General features: G+C 39.9%; 1 long non-coding RNA gene across 1 annotated transcript in view; it reads right to left on the bottom strand.

Annotated features, from left to right (window-relative positions):
- LOC132535862 (uncharacterized) overlaps positions 1-23,169 on the bottom strand; it is a 794,128-nt gene that overhangs the window by 599,527 nt on the left and 171,432 nt on the right. The gene's annotated exons all lie outside the window — the stretch shown is intronic.

Genomic DNA, 23,169 nt, shown 5'->3' with positions numbered 1-23,169 from the left:
GTTACATTTTTTCAGTAACCGCCCGCTTCTAGCCATGCCAGAAAGCGCGGTTCTTATTCCCAGGACAAGTACTGTAGACCTGGAAAGAGTTCCCGCCTTCCCCATTACCACTTCCTCTCCTTTCCCTCCCTTTTTCTTGAACTAACCTACCAGACTGCAGACGATATTTGTCCCCTCCCCCCACAACAATATTTCAAATTATAAGAGGACTGAACCATTTAAAATTCAAGGATGCACCATCTGCGGGTTGGGGGGGCACTCCACAAGTGGAGAAGCAGATCTGCTGGTGTCTCTCCTCTCTCGCTCTCCTATTAAAAAAAAAAGTCCATCAGGAGCAATGGATTTGTAATGCCAGCACTGAGTAACAGCGACCCTGGAAGAAAAAAAAATGAAGGCTTTATGGTCGTTTTCCAGAGAGTTTTTTGCAAATGATCCGGTATATGTTAATGTCATTCATATTGCAAGACTATCCCCCACCTTTTTTTTTTCCCCCTTAACCTCCAGGTTTTCGCTGTGGCTTCATGCCCACAGGGTTCCACCTTCCCAGTCTCTCTCTCTTTCTCTCTCTCCCTTCCTCTCTCTCTCTCTGTCTCTCTCTATCTCTCTCTCTCTGAGGGTGAGAAACAGAGGGGAAGAGAGAAACACCACAACACTATTCCACTGCAGGTGAACTTCCCTTTTGTGGTGGTGGGATTTTACACTGGACTTGAACCTAGCCATTGTGTATAGTGAGTGTGAGCTTTATGGACTGAGCTATTTCATGTTCATACCCCACCTCACAAGAATACATTTTAGTAGTCCTATACTTGGCATTGTTCATATGCTGATTTTGCCTTCATACCATCGTTATTATGATTCTCTACCTCTACTTTTTTTTTTAATAGAAAACTGAATTCAAGGGAAGCCAGACAGCTTGTCTGTGATAATACAAGCAAGTTTGACTAGAGAGTCTCTGAAATTTTCACCATATCACTGCTGTCTCATTTCAAAAGTTGAGATAATGGTGCAATCTCTACAAAAGTGGAGAAAAGGGTGGTAATTTAGTGTAGAAGGCCATTAGGCAGAGTCTTAAAAAGTCCCCCTACTCCTACACCGATTAGAAACTTTCGCCTTGAACCATGACCTCAGCTGAATATCACTAAGTCAGAGGTTTTGGAACCAGGAGTTCTGGGGTTCTCAGTCTGTGTGGTAATAAGACCCAGCCTATTGTCAGGGTCATATTATGACTTTTTGTGGGTTCTAGGCATTTTTGCCTACTTAGGGGCTATCACCATGGATTTTTAAATTATATTTTATAGCTGTGTAGTTATAATTATGAACACAGGTTTTCTAACTTTTCTTTTTCTATTTAAAATGTTTTTTTTAACTTTCTTTTTTTTTCATTTTTTATTGGATAGGACAGAGATGTTGAGAGGGGAGGAGGAGATAGAAAGGGATAGAGATAGACATCTGCAAGACTTGCTTCACCGCTTGTGAAACGAACCCCCTCCACCCCCCCCCCCCCCCCCGCAGGTGGGGAGCCGGCTGTTTGGCAGCTTGAACCCGATCCTTGCGCAGGTCTTTGCGCTTCGAACTGTGGGCTTAACTCTCCGTGCGCCGCCGCCTGGCCTCTTAAAATATGTTTTATTTCCCTACTTTTCTAAAGTAGACCAGCAGGGTCAGAGAGGTAATTTACAGGGTATTGTTGCTGCCTTATCACACCTGCAGAGGGGGAAGCTCCAGTGCTGTGTTATTTTTTATTCTGTCTCTCTGATTGAAATAGGTTGTCTGGGTGGTCTGGGAGGTGGCACAGTGGGTAAAGCACTGGACTCTTATGTATGAAGTCCCTAGTTCAATCCCCAACACACATGTACCAGAGCGATATCTGGTTCCTTCTCTCTCTCCATCTATAATTCTTCATGGATAAATAAATAAACAAAAATAGATTTTTAAGAAAAATTAGCCTGGGAATAGTGAAATCGTGTACCCAAGGCCTAGGCTCTATAAATAAATAAGTAAACAAAAGTAGGACATATCTATGAAAAAACCTTTGTAAACTGAAATGATGTAAAACAAAGAAGCAATCACAAATTATATGAAGATTTTCTAAGCATGTAGTGCCCCTCACCCTCAGGAAAAAAATACCTACTAAATAACACCAAATAAAATATAAAATTTGAAATCACACAGAAATGTAGAAAACAGAAATTCTATGACAAATCCACAGCCTATAGAGTTTCCAGAAAAGGAACTTGGCTGTACTACTCTCAAAGTTTGGGGTTCCCAATACCTTTACAGTGGTTCCAAGCAGAACAAACACTGAGTGAACCCTGTCTTTGCTTTTTCACTTTTTGTCGTATGGGTGGGAATCCTGCTTGGGTTTTTTTTAGTTAGCAAAGTCAGATGCTAATATGGGTCTTTAGTAAAAGTGAAATGGCATAACACAAAATTATGAAGAGCAGGGGATAGCTGTAGAATCTGGGATGTAATACATATATTTCATTTTTGATATGGATTTTTAAAATTATATATATATATATATATATAATTATTTTTTTGCCTCCAGGGTTATTGCTGGGGCTCGGTGCCTGCACTACGAAGCCACTGTTCCTGGAGGATACTTTGCCCCCTTTTGTTGCCCGTGCTGTTTATCATTGTTATTATTATTGTTATTGTTGTTGGATAGGACAGAGAGAAATCAAGAGAAGAGGGGAGGACAGAGGGGGAGAGAAAGATTGACACCTGCAGACCTGCTTCACTGCCTGTGAAGCGACCACCCCTGCAGGCGTGGAGCCCGGGTCTCCAACCGGGATCCTTACTCTGGCCCTTGAGCTTGGCGCCATGTGTGCTTAACCTACTGCGCTATCGCCCGGTCCCAATTTTTAAATTATATTTTACAGCTGCGTATGATAATGATGCACACAGGTTTTCTAACTTTTCTTTTTCTCTTTAAAATATTTTAGTATATATATATATACATATATATACATATATATATATATATATATATGTATATGTATTTTAAAAGTTCCATGGGCTCTTAAAAGTGCAATGGAAACTGAAGCTACTGTGTATAATGAAATTCCTAGAGGCTGAATGGGCAGTGGTATGCGTGACAGAGTGCACACATTACCATATGTTACCATGTGTAAGGACCCAGGTTCAAGCTCTCGGTCCTTGCCTGCAGGAAGAAACTTTATGAATAGTCAAGCATTGCTACAAGTGCCGCCACCCCTTCACTTACCTCTCAATTTTTCTCTATCTAAGAGAGAGAGAGAGAGAGAGAGAGTAAGAAAAAAGAAAGTAAAATAAGCCACCGGTACACACCTTTCTGACTTGAATCAGGATAATTTCTCTCTAGGCTGATTATTGTGTATTATTTTAGGCTTCCACTCACCTTTCTTTCCTTCCTTCCTCCCTCCCTTCCTTCCTTCCTTCCTTCCTTCCTAATTTCTTTTTATTTTTTAGCTAAATTGGAGGGGGACATTTTGACATGGGATGAACTATTACATATAAGAGTCATCTAGCTTTTAATCATGGTGTGCATTAGCCTACTAGTACTTGCTAACAGCTTGGGTGTATTGTCACATCTATGGTTTATTCCATTGTTTTCCTTAAAAAACAAAAAACAAAACCAACATCCCAAGGAATAAAATACACCCATCCAAAAAAGATCTCTGTATGCCTATGTTTATAGTAATTCAATTTGTAATAACTAAAACCTGGAAGCAACCTAGGTGTCCAACAACAGATGAGTGGCTCAGTAGGTTGTAGTATATATACAAATGAAATACTACTTAGCTATTAAGAAAGATTAATTCACTTTATTCACCTCATCTTGGGTAGAGCTTGAAGGGATCATATTAATGGAGATAAGCCAAAAAGAAAAGGATGGCTATGTAATGATCACATTCATGCACAGAAGTTAAGAAACAATAACAGAAAGGGGAAGTACAGAGTGGAACTTGGACTGGTTTTAGTGTATTGCACCACAGTAAAGAACTCTGGGGGTGGGTGGGCAGGGATCAGGGAAGATTTCAGGTCCTGGTTCATGATGTTGGAGGAAGGCTTAGGCTGGGGGAAAGAGTGTTTTTCAGAAAACTGAGAAATTTAATTTTTATTTTTATTAGTGATTTAATATTGATTTTCAAAATTACTAGACAACAGTGGTACAGCCCCACACTGTTCCCATCATCAGAGTTTTGGATTCCCAATCTTTCCATTATAAGCTGCAGCAGTTCTTCCATGAAAATTGAGAAATTTTACACATATACCAACAACTGCATTCCCCTCCCCAATAAAAAAATTCAAAGGACCAGGCAGTGGTGCACACTGGTGAGTGCTCATGTTACTATGCACAAGGATCCAGGTTCCAGGTTTAAGCCCCTGGTACACACCTGCAGGAGAGAAGCTTCACAAGTGAAGCAAAGCTGCAGGTATTTCTCTTCTGCCTTCCTGTCCCCCCATTTTATTTGGAGGTTAATAGTTCACAGTACAATTGCCTATACATGGGCTCCATTTCCTAGCTTCCTATCTTTCTTCTTCTTCCTCTTCTTCTTCTTCTTCTTCCTCTTCTTCTTCTTCTTCTCCTTCTTCTTCTTCTTCTTCTTCTTCTTCTTCTTCTTCTTCTTCTTCTTCTTCTTCTTCTTCTTCTTCTTCTTCTCAATTTCTTCTTGTTCTTTTAAATAAAAGAGAGGGAGAGAGGGAGGGAGAGAGAGAGAGACAGAGAGAGATATTATGGCTATCAGGAGCAGTGGATTCATAGTGTAGGCACTAAGCCATAACAATAACTCTGGTGGCATAAAATAATAATAAAAACTAAGATATCCTTATTTATTTAGGAAAGAGGAAGAGAGAACCAAAACATCACTCTGGCATTTGTTATTCTAGCTATTGAATTCAGGACCTCATGTTTGAGAGTCCAATACCACCTCACCATTGCTTAACATTTTTTCTTTTTTCTTACCTTTAATATTTTAAATATTTATTTCCCCTTTTGTTGACCTTGCTGTTTTTTATTGTTATTGTAGTTATTATTGTTGTTGTTGCAGATGTCATCGTTGGATAGGATAGAGAGAAGTAGAGAAAGGAGGGGAAGACAGAGGGGGGAGAAAAACAGACACCTGCAGACCGGCTTCACTGCCTATGAAGTGACTCCCCTGCAGGTGGGGAGCCAGGGGCTCCAACTGGGACCCTTATGCTGGTCCTTGCATTTGGCGCCACGTGCACTTAACCCTTTGCTCTACTGCCTGACTCCCTTTTTCTTTATTCTTTACCAGAGCACTGCTCAGGTGTGGTTTACAATGGTGCTGGACACTGAACCCCAGAGTTCAGAACCTCAGGCATAAAAGTATTTTGTATATACCCCAATGTTTTCTTTCCTCCATTTCCTCTTCATCCTCTCTCTTTTTCTCTTTCTCCTTCTTCTTTCTCTCTCTCTTTTTTCTTGAGAGATTTTTTAATTAAAGTGAGAGAGAACCAGAACTTTACTTTGCCACATGTGATGCTGGTGATAAAACTCAGGACCTCATGACTAAAGTTCAGTGTTTTATCTTTTTCCATTTATTTATTTATTTATTTATTTATTTATTTATTTTTGGACAAAGCCAGAGAGAAATTGAGAGGGAAGGGGAGATAAAGAGACAGAGACACACCTGCAACCCCTTTTCACCACTCATGAGGCTTTCCCCTGCAGATGGGGACCAGGGGCTTGAACCTGGGTCCTTTCACACTGTAAAGTGTGTGCTTATCCAGGTGTGCCACCTCCTGCCTCATTTTTTATTTATTATTAAAAAAAACTTTTAATGATTTATCTACTGCCCACTTCCTAGGCCATGTTCTCCAATGTTTTCTTTTTAATATTTTTATTTATTTATTTATGAGATAGAGCCAGACAGATATTGAGAGGAAAGAGGGTGATAGAGAAGGAGAGAGGCAGAGAAACACCTGTAGCACTGCTTCACCACTCTCAAAGTTTTGCCCCTGCAGGTGGGGGGCTAGGGGCTCAAACTCCGTCTTTGCACATTATAACATGTGTGTTCAACTAGGTGTGTCAAAACCTGGCCCCTTTGCAATGTTTTCTAAAGCTTGTAATTTTTGTGCCCCTATGCAAATTTTACCATACCTGATTATCAATTGTGACATTTTAAAAAAATTATTTAATCTTGATTTATTTATTGAATAGACACAGCCAGGAATTGAGAGGCAAGGGAGAGAGAGAGAGGGAGAGAAGGAGAGGGAGAGGGAGGGAGAGAGAGAGAGAGAGAGAGAGAGAAATAAAGAGAGAGAAAGAGAGAGAGACTCCTGAAGCACTGCTTCACCACTTGGGAAGCTTTCCCACCATAGGTGGGGACTGGGGACTGGAACCTGGGTCCTTGAGCATTTTAACGTGTGAGCTCAATGAGGTGTGCAACCACCCAGCCCAAACAGTTTTTACTTAATATATTCAGTTAAGTTGATACACTTTTGAAAACCTGCAATACGATCTACTTTTCATTCTATGTGAAAACATATGAAATACAATGACATACCAAACTTATGTGAGATAGGGCGTAACAGTAATGGGAGTAAGAACTCTGAAAACAGATGGTGACTGAGTCCTAGCTTAGCTTGTTGATTGTTAGCTAATTAACCTGGTGAGTTGCTTATTCTCCTTGTACTTTATTTTTCATCTGTAAAATGGACTTAACAGGGGCGGAGGCAGTGGTGTACTGGGTTAAATGCACATAGTATGAAGCACAAGGACAAGCTCAAGGATCGAGTTGGAGGCCCCGCCTCTCCACCCATGCTCACCGGGTGTGGGGTGGGGGGCTGTGGGGGGGGGAGGAGAGGGAAGGATGGGTGTTGGGAGGGGTTCGTTTCACAAGTGGTGAAGCAGGCCTGAAGAAGGAAGGAAGAGAGAGAGAGAGAGAGAAAGGGAGAGAGAGAGAAAGGAAGGAAGAAAGAAAGGAAGGAAAGTGGCTTCCACAAGCAGCGATAACCCTGTAGGCAGAAAAAAATGCATGAGGTTATTGTGAAGATTAATTAAAATGTTCATAACATTTACTCTTTAGCTTATTTTTACTAAGTGCCCATTACCATTCAAAGCACTCTCTACATGCCAATACATGCATTTAATCCTCAGAACAACCATATGGAGAAAGTTTCTGCCATTAACTTCGTTTTACAGATGTTATTGAGTCACAGAGAAGTGACTTGCCTAAAGGCATCCAGCTGATACTCTTTTATTTAAACATTTTTAGAATGATGTTTTGTGGAGAGAACATGCTCTCTGCTAGCTACTGATTTATAAAATTTAAATGTGTTATTCAGTGGTCTCCAATATAGTCACAATGTTGTGCAACCATCACAGTTATCTAATTCCAGAAAATTTTTACTACCCTCTAAACTCTCAATATACAAGTCTGTACCCATTAGCAGGCAATTCCCAGTAGCCCTTCTATACAGCCCCTAGTAAATCTAATGCGCTTTTAAAAAGATGTTTTTATTAGTCATTAATAGTGATTTATACTATTGTAAGATTACAGGATATAGTTCCACATGGCACCCACCACCAAAGTTCTGTGTCATAGTTTTCAGAAAGATTTAGAGACAGTTTGTCCGCTCCTGTTTTTGTTTGTTTGTCTTTACTTTTCTAAGTTTCATATCATTTAGTTCTCTAGATTCCACACATGAGTGAAATAATCTCATACTTCTTTATTTTATCTTTAATGATTTTCAGATTCTGGATATTGTATATAAATGAAATAATATAATATGTGATCAATTGTATTTGGCTCTTTTCATTTATTATTTTTTTTGGTTCACTGCTGTATCAGCAAGTTATTAACTTTTGACTGAATATTGTGGTGTAAAAATACCACATTTTTGTGGGGCTGGGTGGTGGCATACCTGGTTTAGCACACATGTTACAATGTGCAAGGACCCAGGTTCAAGCCCCCAGTCTCCACCTGCAGCGGGGAGCTTCACAAGTGGTGAAGCAAAGCTGCAGGTGTCTCTCTGTCTCTTTTCCGCTTTATCTCCCCCTTCCTCTCAATTACTAGCTGTCTCCAATAATAAAAAAATAAAAAATATTAAAAATAAGAAGTATAAAAATACCAAATTTTAATATATTTACCAAATGAGGTGTATTTGATTTGTTTCCATCTTTGGTAACTGTGATTGATCTCCTTCTGTTAACATTTGTGTACAAATTTTGTTTGGATATGCTTCAATTCTTTCTTTGGGGATATACAGAGAAGTGGAGTTAGTGGATGACATGGCAACTCTGTGGTTATCCTTCTGAAGAACCACTAAGCTGTTTTCCACAGCAACTGTGCCCCTTTATATTTTCACCAGTAGTATATGAGGCTTTTAATTTATCAGCTTCCTTACCAGCACTTGCTCCTTTTTTTTTTTTAATTATACCACCAGGATTACAGAAGCCAGACCTTCTTCTGCATCCCACAATGACATTGGGTCCATACTCCCAGAGGGATAAAGAATAGGAAAGCTATCATGGGAGGGGATGGGATATATAGATCTGGTTGTGGGAATTGTGTGGAGTTGTACTCCTCTTATCCTACGGTTTTGTTAATGTTTCCTTTTTTAAATAAAAAAATTAAAAAGAATATTGCAAACCCATGTGAAGTCAATTAAATTATAAAGAAAACTAAAAAAGGAAAACTATTATCCATCAGAGTAGGTGTAAAATGGTTTCATTTTGGATTCGATTTTCTTTTGTTGTTGTTGTCAGGGCTTTATCATTTCAGAGTGACTTTCAGACAGATAGATAGATGATAGATAGACAGACAGATTGACTGATAGAAAGATACCATAGCAACAGAGGAGGTGAGCTAGAACCTGGGTGCTAACTGCACATAAAAGTGAAGGTACAAAATGCAGGTGAATTACTTTGCTAGTAAGCTCTTGATTTCCATTTTTCTAATAGTTAATATTTTTAGCATCTTTTTAATGTTTTTCTTTATTGAGTGGATTAAAGGTTTACAGTCAAAAGTAAAATACAGTGGATTGTACATGTGTAATATTTTTCAGGTTTCCACATAACAATTCAACCCCCTCTAGGTCCTCCTCTGCCATAATGTTACAGGACCTGAACCCACCCCCACTCCCATCCCAGGGTCTTTTACTTTGGTTCAATACACCAAAACCAGTCCAAGTTCTTCTTTGTGTTTTCTTATTTTTCGGCTTCTCTATATCTTTTTTAAATTAGTGATTTGATATTGATAGACAAGATTGTGGGATAAGAGGGGGTAAAATTCACACAGCTTCCACCACCAGCTTGCCATATACCATCCCCTCCACTGGAAGCTTCCCTATTCTTTATCCCTCTGGGAGTATGGGCCACAGATCTCTATGTAGTGCAGAAGGTTTGAGGTCTGGCTTCTATAATTGCTTCTCTGCTGGACATGGGCATCAATGGGTGGATCCATACCCTCAGTCTGTCTCTACATTTCCCTCATGGGGTAGGACTTGGGAGGGGGTGGAGTTCCAGAACACATTGGTAAATACTTCTGTCTAGGGAAGGCAGTTTGGCATCATGGTAGTATTTTTCAACTTCTATGTGTGAGATCATCCAGTTTTTCACCATTGAGTATTAATGTTGGCTGTAGGCTTGCTATATATATGGACTCCCCTAACTTGAGGAATTTTCCATCTATTATCATTTTTGTAGTGTTTTGATGGTAAAAGGATGTTGGGTTTTGTCAAAGGCTTTGTCTGCATCTATTGATATAACCATGTGTTTTTTGCTCTTGCTTTTATTGATCAATCAGTGATTGATTTAGGTATATTTAATCAGCCTTGCATCCCTGAGATAAGCATCATCGCTTGGTCATGATGGACACTCTTTTTAATATATTGCTGTATCCAGTTTGCTAGGATTTTGTTCAATATTTTACTATCTATGCTTATTAGAGATATTGATCTGTAGTTTTCTTTTTTTGTTGTGTCCCTGTCTGCTTTTGGTATCAGAGTGATGTTGAAGCTGGAAGGCAGTATTCATGTGTCTTCAATCTTTTGGAAGAATTTTAAAAGTAGAGGTATTAACTTTTCCTTGAAGTTTTTGTAAAATTCATTTGTAAAACCATCTGGTCCAGGACTTTTATTGTTGGAAAGGTTTTTGATAACTGTTTCAATTTTGTTGGTTGTGATTGGTCTCTTCATATTTTATAGTTCCTCTTTGCTTGTTTTTTTAAGTTTGTATGTACTTGGGAATTCATCCGTTTTTTCCAGATTCTCTAGCTTGGAGACTTATGTTTGTTCATAGAAGCCTCACATGATATATCGAATTTCTGTGGTAATATCTCCTCTTTCATTTACAATCCAATTTATTTGAGTCTTCTACATTTTTTCTGTGAGTCTGGCTAAGGGTTTGTTGATTTTTTTTTTTACTCTTTTGAAGAACCAACATTTAGTTTTGTTGATCTTTTGTTTGGTTCTCTTATAAAAATTTTAAAAAGCTGTAAACATTTGAATCTTTAAAAATAATTTAAAAAATCCTTGAATAAAGAATATGTTTTTTTGTCTTTTTTTTTTTTTGCCTCCAGTGTTATTTCTGGGGCTCAGTGTCAGCACTACGAATCCACTGCTTCTGGAGGCTATTTTTTCCCTTTTTGTTACCCTTGTTGTTTATCATTATTGTTGTTATTATTGTTATTGCTGTCATTGTTCCATAGGACAGAGAGAAATTGAGAGAGGACGGGAAGATAGGGGGAGAGAAAGATAAACCTGCTTCACCACTTGTGAAGCGAGCCCTCCCTGCAGGTGGGTAGCCAGGTCCTTGCATTTTGCGCCATGTGCCCTTAACCCGCTAAGCTAAGACCCGACTCCCAAGAATATAAGTTTTTTGTTAAATTCTTTTTTTAGCTTTATTTATTTATTATTAGAGACAGAGAAATTGGGGGGAAGGGAAGATAGAGATGGAGAGAGACAGAGAGACACCGGTAGCCCTGCTTCACCACTCATGAAGCTTTACCCCTGCAGGTGGGGACCAGAGGCTTAAACCTGGTCCTTGCACACTGTAGTGTGTGCGCTTAACCAGGTGCGCCACCACCTGGCCTCAGAATATAAGTTTTCTTTCTTTCTTTTTAAAATATTTGTTTATTTATTTCCTTTTTGCTGCCCTTGTTGCAGAATATAAGTTTTTATATCTACCTGTAAACCAAGAAAATGTCTACAGGGCTTCACTGGGATTTCCTGCCTGCATGATTCCATTGCTCCCTTGCACTACTTTTTAACATTTTTTTCTTCACATAGAAAGTGAAAGGCAGAGCAAGTGAGAGAGAATGAGCAAGAAAGCATAAGAAGGAGAGAGCAAGAGAGTGAGAGAGAAAGGAGGAATCGTATCATAACATTGTTTAGCATGTACTGAAGCCTTCCTGTTAGTGTGGTTCTCATGTATGGTAGCCAGGGGCTCAAACCTGGTTGTTTGCACATAGTAAAATGTCCATTCTATCGGGTGAGTCATCTTCTGGCTCCTTTAGACTTTTTTTTTCTCTTTTCCAAAGCATGTTGTTTTTAAGATTTTTATTTTTTTTTAAATTTTTAGGTTTTTCAATTTTTTATTTATAAAAAGGCAACACTGACAAAAACCATAGGATAAGAGGGGTAAAACTCCACACAATTCCCAGTACCAGAGCTCCATATCCCATCCCCTCCCCTGATAGCTTTCCTATTCTTTATCACTCTGAGAGTGTGGACCCAGGATCATTATGGGGTGCAGAAGGTGGAAGGTCTGGCTTTTGTAATTGCTTCCCCGCTGAACATGGACATTGAGTGGTCGATCCATACTTCCATCATGCCTCTTTCCTTAGTGGGGTGGGGTTCTGTGAATGAGCTTCTGTATGTCTTCACAAAAGAAAGTCCCTCCACCTCTTTTTCACTTCTGATCACATCTGGGGGTGGTGGTGACCCTCACTTGTAACAGGTAATGTGTAGAGGCCATGGGGGTAGTGCCCCTGGTTGCGCACACGTTACAATGTCAAGGACCCGAGTTAGAGCCCCCAGCCCCCACCCACAGGGGGAAAGCTTCACAAGCGGTGAAGCAGGGCAGCGGGTGTCTCTCTGTCTCTACCCCTCTCTATCTCCCACTCCCCTCTCAATATCTGGCTGTTATTATCCAATAAACAAATAAAGGTAATTTTAAAATTAAAAAAATCTAGAGGAGGACAGGGGTAGATAGCATAATGGTTATGCAAAGAGACTCTCCTGCCTGAAGATCTGAAGTCCCAGGTTCAATCTCTCGCACCACCGTAAGCTGAGCAGTGCTCTGGTTAAAAAATAAATTAATTCGGAGTCAGCGGTAGCACAGTGGGTTAAGCGCACATGGCACAAAGCACAAGGACTGGCTTAAGGATCCCAGTTCACGTCCCGGTTCCTTATTTGCAGGGGGGTCGCTTTACAAGCGGTGAAGCAGGTCTGCAGTTGTCAGTCTTTCTCTCCCTCTCTCTGTCTTCCCTTCTCTCAATTTCTCTCTGTCCTATCCAACAACAACAATAATAACAACAGCAATGATAACAAGGGCAACAAAAGTGGAAAAAAATAGTCTCCAGAAGCAGAGGATTCCTAATGCAGGCACTGAGCTCCAGTGATAACCCTGTTGGCAAAAAAAAATAATAATAATAATTAATTTTTTCTTTTCTTATTTTGCTAAGCATAATCACTTCCAGTTCTATCCATTTTGTCCCAAAGGACACAACATCATCTTTTTTATTGCATATTAGTATTCCATGAAGTATAAAATACCACACCATTTTTAATTTCTTTTAAAAAATTTTATTTTTATTTATTGGATAGAGACAGAATTCAAGAGGGAAGGGAGTGATAGGGAGAGAGACAGAGACATCTGCAGCACTACTTCGCCACTTGCAAAGCTTCCCCCGTGCAGGTGGAGACTGGGGACTTGAACCTGGGTCCTTGGGCATTGGAAGATGTGCATTCAACCAGATGTGCCACCACTTGGCCCCATCCCATAATTTCTTTACCCAGTCAAATGTTGATGGACACTTTGATATCTTTCACTCTCTGGCTATTGTGAATAATGCATTTATGAACACAGATGTGACTATGTCCCTTTGAATTAGTGTTTGCATATCCTTTGGATAAATGCCTAAGAGTAATATTGCTGAATCATAAGGTAATTTCATTTTTATTTGTTTAAGGACTCTCTGTACAGTCTTGGTGGGAATGAAAACTGAGGTGCATAAGTTTGCATCCCCACCAACAGTGTAACAGTCTCTTTCTCTACAACCTCACCAATACCTGTTTATTAATGTACACCTTTCTCAAAGATGTGAGATGAAATCTCAGTGTAGTTTTAATTTTCATTTCTCTAAACACAAGTGAAATGGAACATATCTTCATATGTCTGTGGGCCATGTGCATCTCTTCTTTAGAAAACTGACTTTTTCAGTTCTTTATTTTCTTTTGTTGAACTGCACAAGTTCTTTATAGATATTTATTATGCATGGTGTGAAAATATCTTCTCCCAATTACAGATAATTGTATAATTTGCTTTTGATGTGCAGAAGCTTTTTATTTCTGTGTAGTCTCATTTATTTACTCATGTTTTAATATCTCAGGCCCATGGGGTTGAGTTTTTAAATACATCTTTTATGTTAAGGCCCTACAATGCTTCACTAGTGTTGTCCTCTATATATTTGGTCCAATATCCAAGTCTTTGGTTTGATTTTGGTGCATGGTGTTAATGTTAACTGTTGATCTAGTTTCATTTTTCTTTTTTTAAAATATTTTATTTATTTTATTTTTTGAGAGAAATAGTGATGGATAGAGACAGAGAGAGACAGAGAGAGATGTCCTATAGTGTTCACTATAAAGATCCTTAAGGGGATGGTCTGGGAGGTGGTGCGGTGGATTCCATGTTGGACTCTCTAGCATGAGGTCCTGAGTTCAATCCCCGGCAGCACACGTACCAGAGTGGTGTCTGGTTCTTTCTCTCTCCTGTCATTTCTCATGAATTAATAAAAATCTTTATAAAAAATAAATATCCTTAAGGTGTTGGGTGGTGGTGCACCTGGTTAAGTGCATGTACTACTGTATTACTGTGCATGAGGACCCAGGTTCAAGCCCCTGGTCCCCACTTGCAGGGAGAAGCTTCACAAGTGGTGAAGCAGTGCTGCTGCATGTCTCTCCTCTCTTTCTGTCCCATCCCTCTCAATTTCTGTCTGTTTCAACAAATAATTAAAAAGATTCTTAACCTCCTTTGTGAAATTCACTCCAAAGTGTTATATATTTTTTGGCTTTGATTATAAATTGAATTTATTTATTCTATGCCCATTTTTCCTGATATATATAGCACCTCCATGGTTATGGCTTTGGCTTGGTGCCTGCACTAAGAATCCACTGCTCCTGGAGGCTATTTTTCCCCTTTTGTTGCCCTTGTTATTTTATTGTTGTTGTTATTGTTGTTATTATTATTGTTGTTACTGCTGTCATTGTTGGATAGGACAGAGAAAAATCAAGAGGGAGGAGAGAAAGACACTTGCAGACTTGCTTCACCGCTTGTAAAGTGATCCCCCTCCAAATGGGGAGCCGGGGCCTGGAACTCGGATTCTTACCCTGGTCCTTGCCCTTTGTGCCATGTGCGCTTAACCAGCTGCGCTACCACTTGCCCCCCTCAAAATTTTTATATAAAGATTTCTAGTTTAAAGAAAGTTTTCGTGCACATTAGCTTAAATAATTCTTTTTTAAATATTTATTTATTTTCCCTTTTGTTGCCCTTGTTTTTTTATTGTTGTAGTTATTATTGTTGTTGTTGCTGTCATTGTTGTTGGATAAGACAGAGAGAAATGGAGAGGGGAGGGGAAGACAGAGTGGGGGAGAGAAAGATAGACACCTGTAGACCTGCTTCACCGCTTGTGAAGCGACTCCCCTGCAGGTGGGGAGCTGGGGGCTCAAACCGGGATACTTATGCCGGTCCTTATGCTTAGCGCCATGTGCGCTTAACCCACTGCGCCACTGCCCGGCTCCCAGCTTAAATAATTCTTATAGCAGTAGTTTTTCCACTGGATAAATGAGAGAACTGAGAATTAGACTTTGAGTTGCCCAAGTTTTCATAGTTGATAAATGGTAGAGATAGAACTGAGGTTTTTTTTTCCTTTTCTTTTCTTTTTTCTTTTCTTTCTTTTTTTTTTTTTTTTTTTGCCTCTAGGGTTATTGCTGGGGCTTGGTGCATGCACTATGAACCCACTGCTCCTGGAGGCAATTTTCCTCATTTTGTTGCCATTGTTGTAGTTATTATTACTGTTGTCATTGCTGCTGTTGTTGTATAGGGCAGAGTGATATCTAGAGAGAATGGGAAGACAGAGGGAGGAGCAAAGGACAGACACCTGCAGAACTACTTCACCACTTGTGAAGCGACCCCCCTGCAGGTGGGAAGCCAGGGGCTCCAACTGGGATCCTCACGGAGGTCCTTACGCTTTGTGCCATGTGCGTTTAACCTGCTGTATTACCGCCCAGCCCCCCAGAACTGAATTTTTAAATTTTCACTTAGAAATTTAGATTTTTAGGGTGCACTCAGAGTTGGTGCACCCGGTTAAGTGCACATATCACCGTGCAAGGACATGGGTTCAAGCCCCTGCTCCCGCACATCTGATGGTGAAGTATGTCTGCAGGTGTCTTTCTCGTCTCCCTTTCTTTTCTTTTTCTTTTTTTCCCCTCCAGGGTTATTGCTGGGCTCGGTGCCTGCACCATGGATCCACCGCTCCTGGAGGCCATTTCCCCCCCTTTTTGTTGCCCTTGTTGTTGTAGCCTCATTGTGGTTATTATTATTGCTATTGTTGATTTTGTTCATTCTTGGATAGGACAGAGAGAAATGGAGAGAGGAGGGGAAGACATAGAGAAAGATAGACACCTGCAGACCTGCTTCACCGCCTGTGAAGCGACTCCCCTGCAGGTGGGGATGGGGGGCTGGAACCCGGATCCTTACACTGATCCCTGCACTTTGCACCACATGCTTAACCCACTGCGCCACCGCCCAACCCCCTCGTCTCCCTTTCTATCTCCCCTCCTTTTTCAATTTCTCACTGTCCTTTCAAATAAAAATAGAAGGAAAAAGAAAGAAAAAAAAGGAAAAATGGTAGCTGGGAGTGGTAGTTCATAGTGCAGGCATCAAGCCCCAGTGATAAATAACCTTGGTGGAAAAAAAAAGTTTGGATTTTTTTTTTAGTATTTATTTATTCCCTTTTGTTGCCCTTGTTGTTTTATTGTTGTAGTCGTTGTTGGATAGGACAGAGAGAAATGGAGAGAGGAGGGGAAGACAGAGAGGGGGAGAGAAAGATAGATACCTGCAGATCTGCTTCACCGCCTGTGAAGCGACTCCCCTGTAGGTGGGGAGCCCGGGGCTCAAACCAGCATCCTTACACCGGTCCTTGCGCTTTGTGCCACGTGCACTTATCCCCCTGTGCTACTGCCCCACTCCTGAAAACTTTGGATTTTTTATCCTGAGAGCAATGTAGAGTCATTGCAAGGTTTTATTTATAATAGTAAAAATTACTCTAGTATTCATACACTTATTTATTTGTATTAAAAATTTTATTGCTTTTAATTGAAGAATAAAATGGATATTGCCAACTATTTTTATGGGTGGATTTACAATTTTCCTACAAATACTATTGATAGAGTCTCAATTATCATCAACACTCAATGTCATCACTTTTTATAGTTTTATTTTTATTTATTTATTTTTGCTACAGGGTTGTTGCTGGGGCCCAGTGCCAGCACTACATACCCACCACTCCTGGTGGTCATTTTTTTTCCCTTTTTATTTTCTTTCTTTCTAATTTTTATTAGATAGGACAGAGAGAAAGCAAGAGATGAGGGATGAGAGGGAGATAGAGACGGGGAGAGAAAAGTATACACTTGCAGACCTGCTTCACTGCTCATGAAGCATTCCTTCTAAAGGTAGTGAGTGGGTGCTTGAATTCAGGTCCTTGAACTTGGTAATATGTGTCCTTAACTGGGTGCACCACCACCTGGCCCCTCATTACTTTTTTTTTTCTTGGTCATTCTGATAAGTGTGCAGTGATAATATTATTGATACCTCATTTAGAAAATTTGTATTTTTCTAAAGGTTAGTGATGGTGAATAGCTTTTCATATACATATATATGTATATATATACATACTTTGGTACATATATGTGCATGTATTTTGCCAATTTTATTTCTTTTTATTATTTTTTAACACCAGAACACTGCTCATCTCTGGTTTGTGGTGGTACTGGGCATTGAACCTGGAACTTAATAGTCTTGAACTTGAAAGTCTTTTGTACCAACATTATGTTATCACCTCAGTTTACTGTCCATTTTCTATTTATTTATTCATCAACCAGAGTTATTGCTGGGGTTCTCTGCTTGCAGGACTATTTTATTACTGCTGGTGGCTAGTTTTCATTTTATTATAGAGACAGAGAGAAATAGGGAGGAGGAGAAAGAAGGAGGAAAAGAGAAGGAAAGTTACCTGAAGCATCACTCCATTGTTCATGGAGCTTCCTCCTCTACCTTTCCAGGGATTTGAAACCTGTTTCTTGATCATGGTAATAGCTGTGCTCTACCAGGTGTGCCACTTCCTGACTCCATTTAAAATCATCATCATCGGGAGTTGGGCGGCAGCACAGCGGGTTAAGCAAGTGCAAGTGGTGCAAGTGCAAGGACCAGTTAGAATCCCGGTTCAAGCCCCTGGCTCCCCACCGGCAGGGGAGTTGCTTCACAGACGGTGAAGCAGGTCTGCAGGTGTCACTCCGTCTCTCTTCCTCTCTATCTCCCCTTCTCTCTCAATTTCTCTCTTTCTCTATCCAATAACAAATTAAAACATCATCATCATATTCATGGCTTCACCATTACAGTGCTACTTTTTTTTTAGCTATAAAGATAGATACAGAAATAGAGAGATAGAGAGAAAAGCACCACAGCACCAACACTTCCTTCAGTGGGGTGGGGGCCAGGCTAAAACCTGGGTCGTGCCCATAACAATGTAGGTACACTATCCAAGTGTGTTATATTGCTTGCTTTTTGTCCATTTTCTCAAGGCTCAAGGAGTTGATATTAGCTGTTGATTTTAAAGATAAATATATATATTTCTTTATTTTTGTCAATTATGTGACTAAAATTATTTTCTTCTTTTTTCTCTCAGCAATGATTCTACTGAAAAAAAAAAGAAAAAGAAAATGTATTCATGTCAGGAATACAATTCTTTCTTGCTTTTCTCTTTCTTTTTGCATTTTATGGTAATAAGGCTGTAGGTATATAGGGTATATTTTCACACCACATCTGCCACCAAAATTCTGTGTCCATATAATATATATTTAATGGTATAATGAGTTTTATGTTAATTTTTAAATAAGGTGTGAGGTCTAAGTTAGGTTGATCATTTTTCTTATGAAGGAACAATTGGTGCCATACCATTTTAACTCCATTGTACCTTTGTCAAGAGATAGGCATAATTGTGTGAGTTTATTTCTGGATTATCTATTCTGTTTTTGTCTCTGTGTTAACAACATACAGTCTTAATTACTGTAGCTATGCAATAACACTTGAAATAAAATGGCTAATTCCTCCTACTCTTTTTTTCTTTTATCACTTTATTAGGGGGTTAATGGTTTGCAGCACAGTTGTTGACACATGGGTTAGTTACAAAATTGTTTGATTTATTCTATTTCCTTTTATTCTATTTTATTTTATTCTATTTATTTTATTCTATTTCCTTTTATTTTGATTTATTCTATTTCCTTATAGTGTTTGGAACAGAATAATCTTTAGAATAAGCTCTACTAAATATTCTGCAGTATTTGTGTGAAAGGAACTGCATTAAACATCTTTATTAGTTTTGGGAAAATTGGAAGCTTTACTATGTTGAATCTACAATTCATAGACACTGCATGTGTCTTATTGAGAGTTTGAAGTAGGATAATAGCATGATTTGATCTGTTTTCTGAAAATGCTGTTGGTTGATGTATGGAAAAAGTGTTCTTTTAAATATGGATGATGATAGCTTATAGCTCATAAAGCTGTTTTTTAAATTTTATTTATAAAAAGGAAACATTGACAAAACGATAGGATAAGAGAGATACAACTCCACACAGTTCCCACCACCAGAACTCCATATCCCATCCCCTCCCTTGATAGCTTTCCTATTCTTTAACCCTCTGGGAGTATGGACCCAAGGTCATTGAGGGCTGCAGAAGGTGGAAGGTCTGGCTTCTGTAATTGCTTCCCGGCTGAGCATGGGTATTGGCAGTTCTATCCTCTCCTCTCCTCCCCTCCCCTCTCTTCCATCCCCTCCCCTCTCCTCTCTTCCATCCCCTCCCATCCCCTCCCCTCTCCTCTCTTCCATCCCCTCCCCTCCCCTCCTTTCCCTTCCCCTCCCCTCCCCCCTCTCCCCTCCCCCCCTCTCCTCTCCTCTCCTCTCCTCTCCTCTCCTCTCCTCTCCTCTCCTCTCCTCTCCTCTCCTCTCCTCTCCTGCCAGCATGCCTCTCTCTTTCGCTAGTGGGACGGGGTTCTGGAGAACTGGAGTTTCAGGACATATCGGTGGGATTGTCTGTCCAGGGAAATCTGTTTGGAATCATGCTAGCATCTGGAACCTGGTGGCTTAAGAGAGAGTTAACATATAAATCCAAATAAATTGTTGACTAATCATGAACCTAAAAGCTGAAATAGTGCGGATGAAGTGTTGGGTGAGTTTCCATTTTGTAGATAGCTAGTAGGCATATTTTGGTTATATTCCAAAGAGTCTATGGCTATACTAGCTTTTTTTCCCCCTTGGACCTGAAATCTTTTATGCAGGTGGATCCAAATTATTGTCTGGGGAGATGATGTCATGACTGATAAAAGGACCAGAAACTGGATCATGGAAGAGAGTAGCTCCCAAATATGGTAAAGGTGTATAGATATTGTTGACTGTAAACCCCATCAATTTGATGTGATCTGGGGCCCATATTTAGCTTAGAAGCCTATGTGACCTCTGCATCCCTGTAGATCCGAGTTCACATTCTGTGGTCATGATAGGATCCTTCAAAGCTTCCCCAATAACAGAGCCATCTTCCTCAGTTATAGCATAGAGTATGTTGTCCAGCCTCCCTTCAGAGGATGGAACATTTTCTACCGTTGTTGATCCAAGTTGAGGGCAAGGTCCTATGTGGGTTCACAAAGGGGTATTTTGTGTTGCTCCTGATAGTGATGACCATTAACAATGGAGAGAGGGATTTATTTGAGGTCTAGACCCATCATGTCTGTTTGGGAATCTCAGGACTACCCAAATAGGGCCCCAGCTGATGGGTTGGCCTGATAGTGACTAAAGAGTCATCTTTAAAGTATGCCAGGATCTTGCTCTTATTCAGCTTTTGCAGTCCTTGATAAGGGTAGTTTGGGAGTGAGTGAGGGAAGTGTAATAGGAAGTAGGTAAGGAGGGTATCTAAGTATAAGTAGACACTATTTCATTATGAACTTTATACTGACTCAATGCAGACTATTGACTACTTTTGCTTCCAGGTATTTATTTTGCCCTAATTTATGGATACATGTGAACATAGGCTCTAGCTCATGAGACCTGGTCTGTATCTAGGTTTTGGGACTTTGTTAGGAAGTGAACCACCCAGAATGGAATTAGAGAATCCTATGAAAGGGAAGGTCTCACCTGAGTAATGAGGGTGAAGGGTTGACATTCCACTACTGATGTCTCTGGACACAGTCTGAAGTGAAGCATGCTGAGGTGGCACTCATTGCATTTATTAGGTTGGGATTAGCAGATGCAATATCACTTGGTATGAATTGAGAGAAGCATGCAGGAAAGTGAGCTCCACCCTAGAGGTTCCAGGACTGGGGGAAATATAGGCTCTATAGAGGAAATGGGAGTATCCTGCTGTCTTAGGGTTTAAGAATACAATAGATAGTTATTGCTGTAATCAAAGTATTTGGCAATTAGGTTAACTTTGAAATATCTCTTTGTTAGGATTTGCTGTATCATACACAACATCAACATAATTTATGTCCTTTGACATTATTTGTATATAGCTGTGCCACTGGTTTCTACTGTTCTCCCTGGTCTAAGCTTTTAAGAGGGTCAACATATCCAAGACTAAGCCTATGGTCTGTGAATTAAAAAGTTTGAGACATTCAATCAATTTTTCCCTCTCATATTAATTACATAGTGATTTATATAACTACAAGTTAATAGGAGTGTACATAAACACCATTCCCACCACTAGAAGACTGTGTTCTATCCCATCCTCCTCAACACCCCGCCCCCTGCCTCATGAAGCTGAACATCCACCCTCAGCCTAAACTCAGGGTTTTTACTTTGGTGCCCTGCTCCAAATTCAGTCAAATCTGGCTTTGAACTTCCATTTCTGTTCTTCTTTCTCAACTTCTGTTTATGAGTGGGATCATCCCATACTCATAATTCCTTCTAGCTCCATCCAGGATGAGTCAGAGAAAGTGGGTTCATTGTTCTTCATAGCTGCATAGTATTCCATTGTGTATATATACCACAGCTTTCTCAGCCATTCATCTGTTGTTGGACACTTGTGTTGCTTCCTGATTTTAGCTATTACGAATTGTGCTGCCATGAACATAGGTGTACACATATCTTTTTGGTTGGGTATTATGGATTCTTTGGGGTATATCCGTAGGAGAGGAATTTCTGTATCATATGGAAGGTCCATGCCTTTTGAGAGTTCTACAGACTTCCCTCCACAGAGACTGGACCAATTTGCATTCCCACCAGCAGTGCAGAAGGGTTCCTTTGTTCCCACAACCGCCCCAGCATTTGCTGTCCTTTTTGATATATGCCATCCTCACAGGGGTGAGGTGGTATCTCAAATGTTTCTTTATTTGCATTTCTCTGACAATCAGTGACCTGGAGCAATTTTTCATATGTTTGTTAGCCTTTTGGATCTCTTCCGTAGTGAATGTTATTTTCATATCCTCTGCTCATTTTTGGATGTGGTCATTTGCTTTTTTGTTGCTAAATTTGCTGAGCTCTTTCTATACTTTGGTGATTGGTCTCTTGTCTCATGTATGGCATGTGAAGATCTTCTGCCATTCTGTGAGGGGTCTCTTTGTTTGATAGTTTCTTTGGATGTGCAGAAGCTTTTCAATTTGATGTAGTCTCATCGATTTGTTTCTGCTTTAGTTTTCCTTGCAATTGGGTTTGTATCATCAAAGATGTCCTTGAGGTTTAGGTGGGAATGTGTTCCACCAATGTTTTCCTCTAAGTATGTGATAGTTTCTGGTTTAACATCCAGGTCCTTGATCCATTTGGAGTTGCTTTTGTTTCTGGTGAGGTAAAGTGGTTCAGTTTCATTCTTCTGCATTTTTCAATCCAGTTTTCTCAGCACCATTTATTGAAGAGAGCTTCCTTTCTCCATTTAGTACTTTGGGTCTCCTTATCAAAGATTAGATGCCCATAGGTGTGGGTATAGGCTGTTTTGAAGATGAAATCATAGGCAAAGAACATGACATTTTACTTGACAAATATTATGTATTCATAGTGTACTACGCACAGCAAGAATAACTGTGAGTTTTATTCTTTTTGGAATTTTTTGTGCAACATTTAGAGTTTCATTGATGCTGCTATCCACCTGCTGTTTAAACTGTTTAGACTAGAAATTGAGCATATTTATTGTTGGAAGGACTCAGTTTCTGGACCTGTACTTCCATACTCTGTCTAAATAACTATGTACAGCCATGAAATTACACTGGGCTTGACAATAGACAAGTTTTCCCAAGCAGGGTGAAAAAAGCAATGTGAATCATTGAAGCTGAGGCTGCAGTCTAGACAATCCATTTGCCAGGCCACTCCAGCATTAACTGGGGCTTTTGGGCTCCCTCTGCTGGACAATCAAGACTCTGTCCTAAGGCTGGCTTTAAACTTGACCTCCAGTTGTGGACAAGATGCATAATTTGGAAAAAGATACCTTAGTATGGACATATACTGATGGTTTATGGGATACTTAGTGCTGATTTTGGAAGAGGAGCTATAAAGACAAATGCTAGGGAAGACAGATGAACAAACAGAGAAATTTAATATGAGGGGTTGCTCCTAGGAATTTTCTGAAAGTTTGTAATGGAAATACAAGGGTACAGACAAAGAAAAATACTAGAGAGATCTATTTCAACAGGGAAGCCCTGCAAAATGGAAAGGTTTCATAGAATGCATTGATCCTTGACCTAAGTGG

This window comes from Erinaceus europaeus, chromosome X (assembly GCF_950295315.1).
Source record: "Erinaceus europaeus chromosome X, mEriEur2.1, whole genome shotgun sequence".
NCBI classification, from domain to species: Eukaryota; Metazoa; Chordata; class Mammalia; order Eulipotyphla; family Erinaceidae; genus Erinaceus; species Erinaceus europaeus.
The sequence above is the reverse complement of the archived record's forward strand: the minus strand, read 5'-3'. Positions and strand labels throughout refer to the sequence as shown.